This window comes from Glycine soja, chromosome 14 (assembly GCF_004193775.1).
Source record: "Glycine soja cultivar W05 chromosome 14, ASM419377v2, whole genome shotgun sequence".
In the NCBI taxonomy this organism is placed as follows: Eukaryota; Viridiplantae; Streptophyta; class Magnoliopsida; order Fabales; family Fabaceae; genus Glycine; species Glycine soja.
In genome coordinates, this window is record NC_041015.1 from 30,535,472 (window position 1) to 30,550,222 (window position 14,751).

The window sequence follows — 14,751 nt, forward strand, 5'->3', positions numbered from 1 at the left end:
AAATTGTGAGTATGTAATAAATTGAACCTGTGATGAATGGTGAAATAAATGTGTATTGAGATGTGTGTATTAAGTTGTGAGCTATGAACTGAGCAATCACACAATTGTAAGACCCTTTAAGGGTGACGAGTATTGTGATGAGATCCACTATGGGAACTCGACGAGTTACGATTTTGAAAACAATTGATTATTTGTGTATTGCATAGCTCATAGGTAAAGTGTATATGATTCAGGGGATGTGATAACGTGTTAAATTGAGATTATACCATTGTGATTGAGATCGAGTGTATGTGATAAATTGAGTATGTATGTGATTGAGATATATATGTGCATTGAGATGTTGTGAACTATGAATTGTACAATCACACGACTATAAGACCCTCTAAGGACGACGAGTTAATGCTAAGTCCCTTTAAGGGCGACGAGTTAATGTTAAGTCCCTTTAAGGGCGACGAGTTAATGCTAAGTCCCTTTAAAGGCGATGAGTTAATGCTAAGACCCTTTAAGGGCGACGAGATAAACTATTTTTAGAACAATTATGGAGTCGTGTGTTTTGTACAATTCATAGATAGAGTCTATGTGCTAAAATGTTTTCTGGGTTGGACCTGAATCAGGAGGGAGAGGCCTAGACGGACTCTTCGGGGTGTAGGCCTTGGGGGTCACCTGGTTTGAGTGGTCCTTTAAGCCAATGTTGATCCCATATGGTTGGAGAATTCTCGCAAAACAGCATGACCCTGATTGGTCTCCTTATGATCTTACCTAGTGAGAGTGACCTGACTTGCTAGTGTATGGTTTGTCTTGTCATGTACTTCTAGGCACTCGACATGGTTTTTCACTGACATGGTACCACATTCCATACAGGATTGAGTCTTAGTGTATATGTTACATAACGCTTCTGTATTGATTGATATTGATTGACTTGATGACATTGTGTTTTGATCCTTGAGTACGTGAATGTTGTGAAAATGAATGAAATGTGTTATGTTGTGATGTGATGTTGGGCAACAAAATGGTGAAATGATGTGAGCTATGTTTAAGTAAGTTTTATTTTGTTTATATGATATTTATGCCTACATGTTACCTATTTCTCTCCATTAGTTAGGAAGGTGATAACTCACTCCCTGTGTGTTGTTTGTGTTTGGATCCTGTGATGATCTTGAACTTTGTGTTCAGGGGAGCAGATGACTAGGTGAATTGCTTTAAGGAACCGTGTGCTAAAGGACGTCGAGACACAATGCTCTCATAGGATGTGACATTGGGGGCATAAGTTTCTATATTAATTTTATGATGTTAGTTCATTTTATTTTACCTCACTAATTTAACAAAACATTTTTGTAAATTTTGACGGCCTTGTTTTGAGCCGAATATATTTTTAATAAGTTATATTTGATAATAGTGAAGTAAATGTGAACCTTTTATCCACGTGATTTTTTTTACCAATATGTATTTGTATATTTTAATTATTTATGTATATGTCGGGATAGAGGGTGTCACAGCATGTACTGAAGACATAGTATTGTGCTCGTATGTTCATGTCACTCGTTGTTGGTGGCATGTACTAGAGTCATAGTAGCATGCTTGTGCGTACACGTCATTCACTATGGGTGGCATGTACTAGAGTCATAGTAGTGTGCTTGTGCATACATGTCATTCACTGTGGGTGGCATCTACTGGAGTCAAAATTCTACTAGGAGGGCTCACCAAGGGTGATCCTTGGGTTTTAAGAGGCTTGGAGCTATGACCATGGATGTTCTTGTCTTCATAAGAAAATTATGAGAAGGAAGGGGTGTATAATATCTATTAGATGTATTTGATTGAGTAAAAATTCCCTTCGTTATGCCATATGTGTCTCGTTAAAACCTCTCAAGCCAAAACATTGATTTTTCTATTTTTGGGACAAAAGACCTGAATAGGAAAAAGAGTACAACATTGGGTTTCCATTTAGGTTAACTGAAGTAGAACTTCAGGTGAGTGGCATTCCATGTTCTTGGAATTGCTTTGCCATCCAATTGTTGTAGTAGGTATACTCCGTTGTCCAGGCTTGTAGTGACCCTGAATGGGCCTTCCCAGTTGGGGCCAAGCTTTCCTGCTCGAAGATCTTTTCTGGCTTCACCTCGGACTCACCATATGATGTCACCAGGTTGAAAGCTCGTGTTTGAACCTTTGTATTATATCTCCTTGCTACTCGGAGTTTGGCAGCTTCTTCCCTGAGCTTCTTCGTTTCTTGGACTTTGTTTGTTGTTTCAAGTTCTACCCTCATAGTTTCTTCATTTTGTTGTTGTTGGAATGATAGTCTCTTTGTCGATTATTCCCTGACTTCAACGGGGATCATGGCGCTTGTGCCATATGTGAGTCAGTAAGGAGTTTTATTGGTTGTAGTATGGGGTGAACAATGGTATGCTCGGAGTATGCTGGGGAGCTCCTTTTTCCATAGACTCTAAGACTTGTTAAGTCTAGTATGCAGGGTCCTGAGGATGACAATGTTAGCTGCCTCTACCTGACCGTTGGTCTGAGGATTTTCGACAAAGGTGACTAGGTGCTTCATACCTAGCCTTGCCAAGAAGTCTCCGTAAGTTTGAGCTTTGACTTGAGGGTTGTCCGTGACAATGGCATGAAGGAGACCGTACTAACATATGAGGTGTTTCCAGGTGAATTTCTTCACCTTCATGGTCATAATTCCCCATAGTGGTCTTGCTTTTATCCACTTGGTGAAGTAGTCCATGGCGACTAGTAAGTATTTGATTGCTCTTGGGCCTTTGGTAGTTGTAACGACCCGCCTCGTCGCTACAGTATCCACACTCTAATATTTGATAATTTCAATTTTTATAAAAAGAACTCCCTTAATTTTTTTTATTACGAAAATAGAAGTGATTTTGTCACAACATAAATTCATCCAACAACACGCCATTACTTAAGTGAATATGCATAATTACATAGAAACAATAATTCGGTACAGTCATACACATAACGAAAATTAAATATGTTCATATATATAATTAAAATTCCAGTTTTACATCTTTAACTCAACAAAATAAAACTTAAAAAAACAACTACGGAGGAGTTGATTACAAAACACAACTCTCTCACAAAATAATGCCAACGTCATCACGTCGGCTCGGCGGCTCCTCACCAGAATCTTACTCGCTACACCCTGCCACTGTCATTCTGCTCCCATGAACAAGGTTCGTGATCATCACAGGTATCAACCACACGATACAAAATTGCAAGGGTGAGTTTACTATAAAAGAACCAATACCAATTCCAAATAACCACAATTAGCAAGGAACATAGGCAAACATGATAAGCATACACAACAATCATTATTCAACACTCATATCCAACAAATATTCATCATTCACATCCAACGATTACTCATCATCCATCCATGGACCCAATCAAGACTGCACAAAATGATGCATGCACCTGACTCAACACTCAGATGCAATGTGGTACGTACCAACAACAACCAAATATCAGGAAATAGCCTAAGCGTGTCCACACGACACTCTCACTTAGGGAACTGTGCTGAGTTTGTCGAGACCACCCGGTTGTGCACGTAACAGCCCCCTTCCCATAGGTGATCAGCCTGGGAGCCCAAAGGTGTTCCCTACCAGGTGACAGCCCCCTAGTACAAAGTACACTTGCCCACAGTTACTCTATTTCCTGTGTCGTATGAGCTATGATCACGGCCAAAAGTAAATGCCAAAGACCATGGACCAATTAAAGCACCTAAGCATCCCCTCAGGAATGCTTAGATTCTCTAACCGCGCTAGTTACCCACGTCTGGGCCATCCGACAAGGTCAGTGCACTCTACCCCCCATGACATACACTTCATACGACGTATGATCATGGCCAAAAGCTAGTGCCAAAGACCCTGGAAGGTCAGTGCACAGTGCCCCCCATGATCATACACAACATCCAATGTATGAACGTGGTCAAAAGCTAGTGCCAAAGACCCTGAAAGGTCAGTGCATAGTGCCCCCACGAACATACACAACATGCACATGCCAATGCATTTCCAACATCAATGAACAAATCGTATTTCCATGTCATTCACAACATAAATATCATCTCATCTCAATGACGTTATCAACAACAACAACAACCTCATTTCATATTCACATATTCATCAATAATAACAATTCATGTTGACATGGTCTTTATTAACAATGTCATCTCAAATCAATATCATCATAATCATCATTATCATCACATATAAATTAAAATCCTCAATAGCAACATCAACAACAATTCAAACAAACACAACAATATCATTTCCACACGCACAGCCTTCAAACAGCCAAAACAATATCATTCATCACAATATATATATCGCATCCCATTAGTTAAAACGTAATTTTCTTTGAAGAAAAATCAGCATGCACAGGGACAGGCAGATATACTCACAGCTAGGTTCCCTGACCCTAACTATGGTGTTAAAATGGTAAATTTTATAATAAACTCCCCTTACCTATAGTGAGCTACCCCACGGATTCCTCGTCGCGTCACTTGAAGATTCCTTTTTGTCCTTGCTTGTCGATTCCACACAAGCCTCTACCATGCCAAAACGAAGGAGACTTAGTATGGATTTAAGAAAACAAAGCTAGTAACAGTGCTCTGGGTCAAACACCCACATCACTACATGAAAGAGCTGAGAGTATTTCGGGTTTTACAAAGGAACGTAATTTGGAAATTCCGACCACGCCAATGTGACCGGGGTTCAGTGTAGGTTACGAGAATAACATGCATTTCATGAAAGGATAATGTTTACAAAGTCTCTTTCTCTAAGGTTTTTCAAAGGAAGCATAAGACATGCAATGGCGGTTGCAAATTTAGAAAAGATGCAAAGACAAGATGAAACTAACAAGAAACAAGCATAGAACCATGGTTACCTCGAAAGAAAACGAAAGATTAGATTAGGGTTTTCGTTCTCTACCGAAACCGCAAGCCAAGTTGGAAATTCTGCTTCGGTTGAAGGGTTCCTCTCGGTGTGGGTTTTCAATGGAGAACAATGATGGTTTGTGGTGGCTAATGGTGGATGTGGGTGATGGAGAAAGTACTTGGAACTTTAGAAATGGATTTGGAAGAAAGAAAGAAGATGAAATGACATTTTTCCTAAGCTACAAGAAAGCAAAGGCTGAAATGCTTAAATAAGAGATGCTCTCGGGAACGGAAGCTTCTAGCACACTCCAGATATTTTCTAAAAGATCCCAACGGTTAAATCATGGTAAATTGTCTTGTGAAGTTGCAAACCAAATATCTAGAAGATCCAACGGTTAACGAAGGCTGGGAAGCGTTTCTACCGAGGCAGCTTCATGTAGTTTTCTCTAGAAGCTTCATTAAGAAGCTTCCTCCAGAAGCTTCATTAAGAGGCTTCTAGCACACTCCAGACATCTTCTGAAAGATCCCAACGGTCAGATCATGGAAAAGTGTTTTGTGAAGTTGCAGACCAAATTTTGAGAAGATCCAACGGTTAATGAAGGCCGGGCAGCGTTTTTATCGAGGCAGCTTCATGTAGCTTTCTCTAGAAGCTTCCTCGTGGCTTCTTTGAGAAGCTTTCTCAAGAGGCTTCTTTGAGAAGCTACATCCTTATCTATCCACCCCTCTATTAACTAAATTAACTTCCTTAAAAATAATTACGGATGAAAATAACGCAACAAATAATCAAACATCAAACATAATTACTAATAATATATAGATATATATATCAGGGTGTTATAGTAGTGGTCCCAGTATGTCTATTCCCCACATGGCAAAGGGCTAAGGGGAGCTCAGACTATGGAGATTGTTAGGAGGAGTGTGGTGCACATTTGTAAACTCTTGGCATCATTTGCACCTCCTGGTGAAGTCAAGGGTGTCTGCCCTGAGTGTTAGCCAGTAGTAGCTGGCTCACACCACTTTGGTGGCAAGGGAGCATCCTCCGATGTGGACACCACAGATCCCTTACTAAAGTTCTTTCATGATGTAGTCTGCTTGTTGGCTGCTTAAGCATTCGAGTAGGGGTCTTATCAACCCTTTTTTGAATAGCTCGCCATCAAGGATGATGTAGTAACTAGCCTTTCGCTTGAGGCATCGGGCTTCGTCCTTGTTTAGTGCTAGTACATCCCTAATTAGGAAGCTCTTGTAGGGGGTCATCTAGTTTGGTTCCTCCTTTTCTCAAGCCATAACTTCCTCAACATCTATGGTGGGAGTTTGGAGCATCTTCTAGATGATAGTCTTAAGGTGCCCAACCTTCTTGGTCCTGACCAACATGGAGAGCGGGTTTGCTTTGGTGTTGCTCTGCATGGGAATGTAGTACATTTTGAAACATCTAAAATTGTCGATGAGAGTTTTGGCAATGTGGTAGTACTTGAGAAGCACTATCTCCTTGGTCTGATATTTCTTGGCAACCTATCCCTAGGCAAGTTGCAAGTTTGTGTAGCATCGCAGCTTCTTAGCTTCGACTTCTCTTGCTAGCTTTAGACCTGTAATGAATGCCTCATACTCCACCTAGTTGTTTAAAGCTCTAAAGTTGAGCTTAAGGGCTTGCTCTAAGGTGACATTGTCAGTGCCTTCAAGGATGATTCATATCCTGCTTCATTTTATGTCGGACGCATCGTCAACGTAAAGGTTCCACCAGTTTGGGGTCGTTGTGTCATTTCCAGTGAATTTCGCTTGAAAGTCAGCCATGACTTATGTCTTCATGGGATCGCGAGGCTCATAGTGGAGGTCAAACTTCAAATCTTTGATGGACCAGGCCATCTTCCTTCCTGCAAGTTCAGGCTTTCGCAAAACCTACTTGATGGGGTAGTTCATTTTGACCACCACTTGATGACTCAAGAAGTAGAGCTTGAGTCGCCAGGCCGAGGTAATGAGGGCTAATGCCACCTTTTCTATCATTTGTAGCGCTTTTCAGCGTCATAGAGTATACGACTAGTGAAATAGATAGGGAGTTGGCCTCTTGTACAAGGACTAAGCTAACGACTTCATCAGCTACTGAGAGATATAGGTGTAGGGGTACTCCTGGCCTAGGTTGGCTCAAAACTAGTGGTATGACAACGGTCTTCTTGAAAGCCAAGAAAGCTTGTTCTCAAGTCTTGTCCCATAGGAAGGGCTCAATTTTTTTGAGCAGTTTATAAAACAGCTTCGCCTTTTCGGTTAGCTTCGGGAGGAACCTAAACAGGGATGCTAGCCTAGCATTCAGTTTCTAAACTTCTTGGACGTTGGTCAGGTTGCGCATCTCTAGTATGGCAGTTCATTTGTCGGGCTTGGCTTCAATCCCCTGGTAAGTGATCATAAAGCTGAGGAACTTGCCTCCGCCTACCCCAAAGGTACATTTTTCAGGGTTCATGCACATGTCATATTTGTGGAGTTCCCCAAAGACTTGTTCCAGGTCTACCACGTGTTAGGTTATGCTTTGAGACTTGATGGCCATGTCTTCAACATATGCCTCGATGTTTCGTCCGATCTGATATTTAAAGACTTGACCCATCAGTCGTTGGTATGTATCACCTGTGTTTCTGAGGCTGAAGGGCATGACCCTATAGCAAAAGTTTGCATCTTCAATGATTAATGTCATTTTCTATTAGACAAGTGGCCTCAATAACTTAAGAGGAGGGGTGAATTAAGTTTCAAAATTTTCCCCTAAAAAACTTTAATTCTCTCTTTAAATGATATATGACAGATTTAATATGCAGAAGAAGAAGCAATAAAAAATTTAATTGATGCTCTTTAAATGCGCAAGACAAAATTAAATTGCAATAATGTAAATCAGACAAGGGAAGAGAGAATTGCAAACTCAGTTTATACTAGTTCGGCCACTTCCCGTGCCTACGTCTAGTCCTTAAGCAACCCACTTGAGATTTTCACTATCCTTGTAAAATTCTTTTACGACTTCCGAACCACCTAGGGATCCTTTTCCCATGTGTTCAGAAAAACTCACAAATCAAGAGACTCACAACCTCTTGATCACAACACCAGTTTTCTTTTTGAAGTACCAAAGTTTTTCTCTCTTTTAGAGAAGAATAATACAAATTGAAGAACTTAGAAGAATCCTTAATTGATTTGCAAGTGTTTGGCTAAAGGTTCTTTTTTTTTTTTTGAAAGAGTAAGACAATGAGGTTCTAAAAAACTGAAAATTTTCGTAGACAATTCACATATTTATAGAAGCATTACGGAAGCCACGAAAGCCCCGAAAACCATTTTTCAACAACGTGGAGGAGCTTGCCGCCGAGTTGCTTCCTCCTTAAGGAACCCAACTGAAGGGCCTAGATTCGAGTTTCTATTTACACCCCTATCTTGATAAGTTCATCCCCCATTTTTGTGTTTTTGGCCGTTTTCTTTTCGAAATCTCACGAAACTTTACGGATTCTACTGCGATGAGTGTTAAGCCTTCCGAAACGATCAACAATGGTCCTCAGATGAAATTAGAGTGTAACAGTTTATTTACACATACCCCACTTTGCTAAATACACTCCCATTTTTGTGTTTTTGACTGGTTTCTTCTCGAAACATCTCAGAACTTTACGGATTCCACAACGATGGGCGTTAAACATTTTGAGGTGGTCAAACGAAGGTCGCATGCCGACAAACAATGGTCCCCGCACGAAATTAGGGTATGACACATGGGAACACACACCCCTCTAATAGCTAAGCTCACCCACCCCCCCCCCCCCCCCCCAAAAAAAAAATACATGAAAATACAAAAAAAAATCCCTACTACAAAGACTTCTCAAAATGCCCTAAAATACAAGGCTAAAGCCATATACTACTAGGGTACCCTTAACTTGTAGGATAGGATGCCCTTAATTTGTAGGGTACCCTACAAACCTAAAATGACCAAAATACAAGGCCCAAAAGAAGGAAAACATATTCTAATATTTACAAAGATATGTGGGCTTATACTTAGCCATGGGCCCAAATTCTACCCTAAGGCTCATGAGAACCTAAGGGTCTTCTCCTACATCTCTAGCCCAATCTTCTTAGAGTCTTATATCCAATGCCCTTGGGGGAGTAGGATTGCATCAGTTTGTTCAACTCATCTTATGTTGAAGCTAATTTATTGACATGCATTTTCAGTTTGCTTTTCAGGTTTTTTTTAACACATCAAACCTTTGAGCTTCCTCATGCATTTTATTAAATGCTTCTAAAAGTTCTTCAAAATCACGATTTACCTCACTTTATTCACTTGTTGACAGATCATTCATGTTGATTTAAAGATGCACCCTCTTTGAAAGTGATTTGTTTTGAGCCCATCTTTAGAAAAAACATGATCTTGAGTAACTTACAAGACACAACTTTGATACCAATTAAAAAAGATGATGAAACTCATAAACCAAGAGGGGGGGTCAATTGGTTTTCAAAACAAAAATAGACTTTTGAAACCCGAGTTAAAAAACTTCTTTTGTGCAGATCGTATCAATGTCATGCCTGCATTTGATCTTCTTTATGTGGAGACAATGGCTTCGAGCTCGTTGAGCGTTAAGGTAGGGAACTTCATCTTCAGATGTAGTGTGGAAACAATGATCTCTCCTGTTAAGGTGGGGAACTTCATCTTCAGATGCGGTATGGAGACCATGGCTCTGAGCTCGTTGAGCGTTTTCCTGCAAATCAAAGAAAAGTAAGAGGTATTTGCATTGATGAATAAATACCTAATTGTAAAGCTCCCCAAGAGATGGCCTTGACCGAATGTAGTCAGTAGGTCAACATAGCCTCTGGTTTCTTGTTAACTCATTAGCAACTACACCAATTTGTCTCAAGTAGTAAAGTACTCAGAAGTCCGAGTGCCGAATCCACATGGACTTTGTTTGTACTTAGATTGAGGCAAACCCAATTTTCAAACAATAGATAATGAATTTAAAATAAAAGATAAAGAAAGATCAAAGATAAGATAAAGATTTAAATTAAAAGATGATAAAGATAAAAAAATTAGAAGAAAAATATATAAGAAATTTTAATGCAAAAGATAAGAAAAATAAAAGATAAAGATAAAATCAAAATGCAAATATGTTGGGGCCTAACATGCCAAAACTACTTGTGATGCAATGTTGATGACTTTTCTCTATCTAATGCTTTCCTAATTTCCACCCACATCTACTAAGATACTCAACCTTGATCCCTCACGATGAAGAGCCTAATTTATGTATTCTCTCTCCCAAATCCCTTTGCAAAGATAGAATAATAAATAGCATGAAGTATGGAGATGTATGCAGAGGCAAAACAAAGTCACTCTAACCCTAGCAAAGATTTCATTTAGATGTCCTTTCCCAATTCTTTAGAAATTACCATTTCCCAATGTATAACCCCTAAAACTAATGCATGGATGACCAAACCATACAATAAAGATGAAGAAAAAAAAGAGACAATAGAAACTGAAATTGCATTTAGTAGATAATAAGGAAAGATTACATTACAAGGGCATTGGGCTGCGAGGCTCCCAACACAGGGGGTTTAGCCTCTCATGACAATGAGAGGCTTTATACTTTAGGGGCTGATGTGGATAGAAGAATGGACATAGATAGAGGTTTTTCCCTATTTGAGATACTCGGGCTTAAGATATATTCATTAGAGAGCTATGAGTCTCCAAGGTTGTCTAGGGATTGGTATCCCGATGTGTATCTCTCCTTTGCTTCCTACTCCTTTTATAGGCCTAAGGTAGCTTACTTTTCACGCTGACTTCACATTGAGCATGGGCTTTCGTGCTAAACTCGCCTTTGGGCTTTCTTGTGGGCCTTCTTCATGCTAAGCCTGAGTTTTCCAACTAAGTGAGGGTGCACGCTAAGCCTAGATTGCGCGCTAAGCAAGCTGTCCAATTCTTCCATTAAAAACAACAATAAAGTAAAGTAAAGAACAACAATAAAGTATAGAAATTGTAATCATTCTTAGCCAATTTAACTTATTCTAATAAAAAACTACAAAGATATTAATTTCTTTATTATTTCATTAAAAACAACAGTAAAGTAACGAAATTGCAATCATTCTTAGCCAATATAACTATCAAATTAACTCAAATTCCGCAGTTATCAACTTCCCCAAATTAACACCTTTGTTTGTCCTCAAGCAAAAGACAAGTTTTGAATGTACTGACACATGAGATAACTTTGAATCCTTTCAAACCTTTCAATGACGGATCCTGAGTTTGCGTTTGTATTGCTCTTGTGATGGAAGTATGAAGGAATATACATGGAGATGAAAAAGGTTAGCAAGTAAAAACTTCATCAAGGAAAAACTACCACACTTTATTCCTCACAAGGTTAGTGTTTCTCTCAGCGCGCAAGTGTCTCAGCTAAGAATGTTTTAAATTCAACAATTGAACTAATGTTCCCAACTTTGCACTTCTTCTCAGTTAAGGTAATCATACATATATACTGTGGATCACTAAGGGCTTTTTAGGCTTGTAACGTGGCTGGGCTAACAAGGAACTCATGGTTTTTATTTGGATTCAACATTAGGTTCTTGTCGCAACGTGCCCTTTTGCGGGCGAGCGAGGCGAGGCTCACGGGTGCGCTTTCCAAAGGAGGAAAGATGCGCGGAGTCGCCACCAACGTTTATTTGTGGAAAATGTCGGAAAAACCGAAGGAAACCGGTCGAAACGAAAATTCTAAGTTCGGGAGTTGTATTTACGTTTGAGGAAGGTATTAGCACCTCTCACGTTTGTCTCAAAGGACAACAACCTATTTTTTAGAATTGTGAAATTGTGTTATCTTAACTTTTATTTCCTTTTTATTTTTGAGGTCGACAAAAGCGGGGCTTTTGCTCCTACGTACGCTCCATCGAAGAGGAAATCAGACCTACGTAGTTCTTTCTTTAAAGGTGAATCAAGCGATTCTTTTACTTGAATTTGTGATCATTTTAAGGCGTTGTACCTAAAATAATGATCCTTTTTACTTGGTAAGAAACTGAAATGATAAACTTTTAAAATCCTATTTTTTATGGACGAGCTTGACTAGGCGAGTTGATTTTAGCCTTAGTTTCACTTTAGTTATTAGTCAATTCAATTAAGAATGAGAAATCCCAAAGAGAAAACGTCCGATTGATTTTTCGCTTTATTTTACTAAAAGGTATTTTTTGATTATTATATTATTATTTTACCTCTTTTTTTATTTCCAACGTGGTTACGGCACGACCGAACGGTCGAAATTCTCTTTAACAGAAATTAACGGATGATACAATTCAAACGATCGGTGGAAATTTATTTTATTTTTAGATTAGGCGAGAAATGACTTAAATAAATGACTGAAGCACGTCAAAAGGGGGTATAGAAAGCGAATGAAAATGAGAATAAAAATACATGAAACAAAATGTGGACCACCACGGGTACATAGAATGAATTGAAAAGCTCGGTTGGAGGTACTTACCTGTTGAAGACTGAAGAAAATGAAAAATGAACGATGAATGTTGAAGAACGGTCGAGAATCTTCGCATAATTACTCACGGAAACGTTACGGAAGCGCCTCGGCTTGGATTTTCTTCACAAAAATAATTTTCCTCAGCAATTTCGAGAGAATAAGAAGTGCCAAGAAGGCTGAACCCCTTCTCCCTTCACTCCTCCCCCTATTTATAGCAAAATAGGGGAGGAGCTTGCCACCCAGCTCGCCCAGGCGAGCAAGGTTGCTTCCTCTAGAAGCAACAGCCTTCTGGAGGAAGAATCTGGAAGGCCCAAGTGGGCCTGATTGCTATTTGTACCCCCCTTTTTACTAAATGCACCCACACTTTACCTTTTTTGGTAAATCTTTTTCCGTAACGTTACGAAAATTTACGAATTTCGTAACGATACTTATTTACCTTCCGTAAGGTTAAGAGTCCTTACGTATTATGTATTTACTCTTTTTTAGCTTTCGAAGAAGTTACGAAAACTCACGGATTGCGAAAAATACCTCCTTTCGATTTCCGTCACATTACGGAATTTTCACGGATCGCGTAAGCCTGCTTCCTTTTGATTTTCGCCACGTCTCGGGACTTCACATATTGTGCAACAAAGGGTGCCAAATATCTCGAAGCGGCCAATCAAAGGTTGTATATCATCAAATTATAATCCCTAGACGAAATTAGGGTATGACAGTTGCCCCTCTTTACTTACCTCTCATCGGAGATAAGAGGAAAGCAAAGATAAGACACTGATTTCGTGCATCCTGCCCTTTCCGTGATGACGATTCTCGTCTCTACTCCTTCTTTTTTGTTGTACAACACAAAACAAAGTACAAACAACAACAAGAACAACAAATATAATATACATATACACATATACACATGTTTGGCGAAGGAACCGATCCGGAAAATAACAGAAAAACATATTTCCCAGTCACCAGAGGCTCCACACTTGATAATGGAGGACACATGAACAGCGCTAGGCAATGACATTCATGGGGCTCCGAAAAAAGTGGAGAATGGAGGATTGCACTAGAGGGTCCACACTTAGGCAATCATGAAGCATAGCTCCAAACTCGAAGGTGGAGGACACATGAACAGCGCTAGGCAATGACATTCATGGGGCTCCAAAAAAAGGTGGAGAATGGAGGATTGCACTTGAGGGTCCACACTTAGGCAATCATGAAACATAGCTCCAAACTCGAAGGTGGAGGACACATGAACAGCGCTAGGCAATGACATTCATGGGGCTCCGAAAAAGGTGGAGAATGGAGGATTGCACTTGAGGGTCCACACTTAGGAAATCATGAAACATAGCTCCAAACTCGAAGGTGGAGGACACATGAACAGCGCTAGGCAATGACATTCATGGGGCTCCGAAAAAGGTGGAGAATGGAGGATTGCACTTGAGGGTCCACACTTAGGCAATCATGAAACATAGCTCCAAACTCGAAGGTGGAGGACACATGAACAGCGCTAGGCAATGACATTCATGGGGCTCCGAAAAAGGTGGAGAATGGAGGATTGCACTTGAGGGTCCACACTTAGGTAATCATGAAACATAGCTCCAAACTCGAAGGTGGAGGACACATGAACAGCGCTAGGCAATGACATTCGTGGGGCTCCGAAAAAGGTGGTTGGCAGGACCGAACGATCCACTGGGTTTTTTCACCTGAAAGGAAAACATGCTTTTTGTAAAGAAAAATAAATCATTCGCGAGAGCACCATATCTTAGAGAAACAATATATTTGTGCCAAGGGTAATCCTCCTTGTAAACGAGAATGAAGGGCAGGATGTCAACTTTTAGCTTTTAAATGAACATGCAGGGGAAACATCGGGCTAAGCTAAAAATAAATCACTCATAGTGTATAAAACTCACAATGCAAGTGTTTTACCCTATTCGCAAACCATAACTGCACCATGACTCTATTTTGCACACGACTTCCTATCGAATCAAAGATAAAACGTACGATCACGGACCAATAGGATTTTCTCGAGGGTAGTGTTTTTAGAGAGGAAACTGGGTGTTTCGGTCTTTTCCTCTTTGTTCATGTGGGGTGGGATATCGCCAGTCGAGAATGATTTTGAGTGGCAATCTGAAAGGAAGAATCACCAAAAATGGGTTTTCCTTTGCCGGTAGTCACCTACCTTGCCGAAAATTTATCTGGCTTGAAGAATTTCTGTCCTCTTTCTTTCATTGATCGAGAATTGCTTCTTTTCCCTTTTCACTTCCTTTCGATCTTTGATCGGGAATCCTTCCTTTTCTTTCTTTTGTGCTTTTCTTTATTTTCATCTTTTTCTTTTCTTTCTTTCCATTTCTTCCTTCTTCTTTTTTTTCACTTCTCCTTCCCCCATCCCTTTCTTTGGGAAATCGGGTTTTAGCATTCTATTCGCTCTCCCTTGAG

At 39.9% G+C, this 14,751-nt stretch overlaps 1 long non-coding RNA gene across 1 annotated transcript; it reads right to left on the reverse strand.

The window, feature by feature from the left end:
* Positions 1-3,119: 3,119 nt before the first annotated feature.
* On the reverse strand, positions 3,120-4,912 carry LOC114384781. Its single transcript, XR_003660772.1, has 3 exons — positions 4,894-4,912; positions 4,473-4,555; positions 3,120-3,165 (listed from the first exon to the last, which is right to left on the reverse strand). It is a non-coding gene; the product is annotated as an uncharacterized LOC114384781 (long non-coding RNA).
* Positions 4,913-14,751: the final 9,839 nt, after the last annotated feature.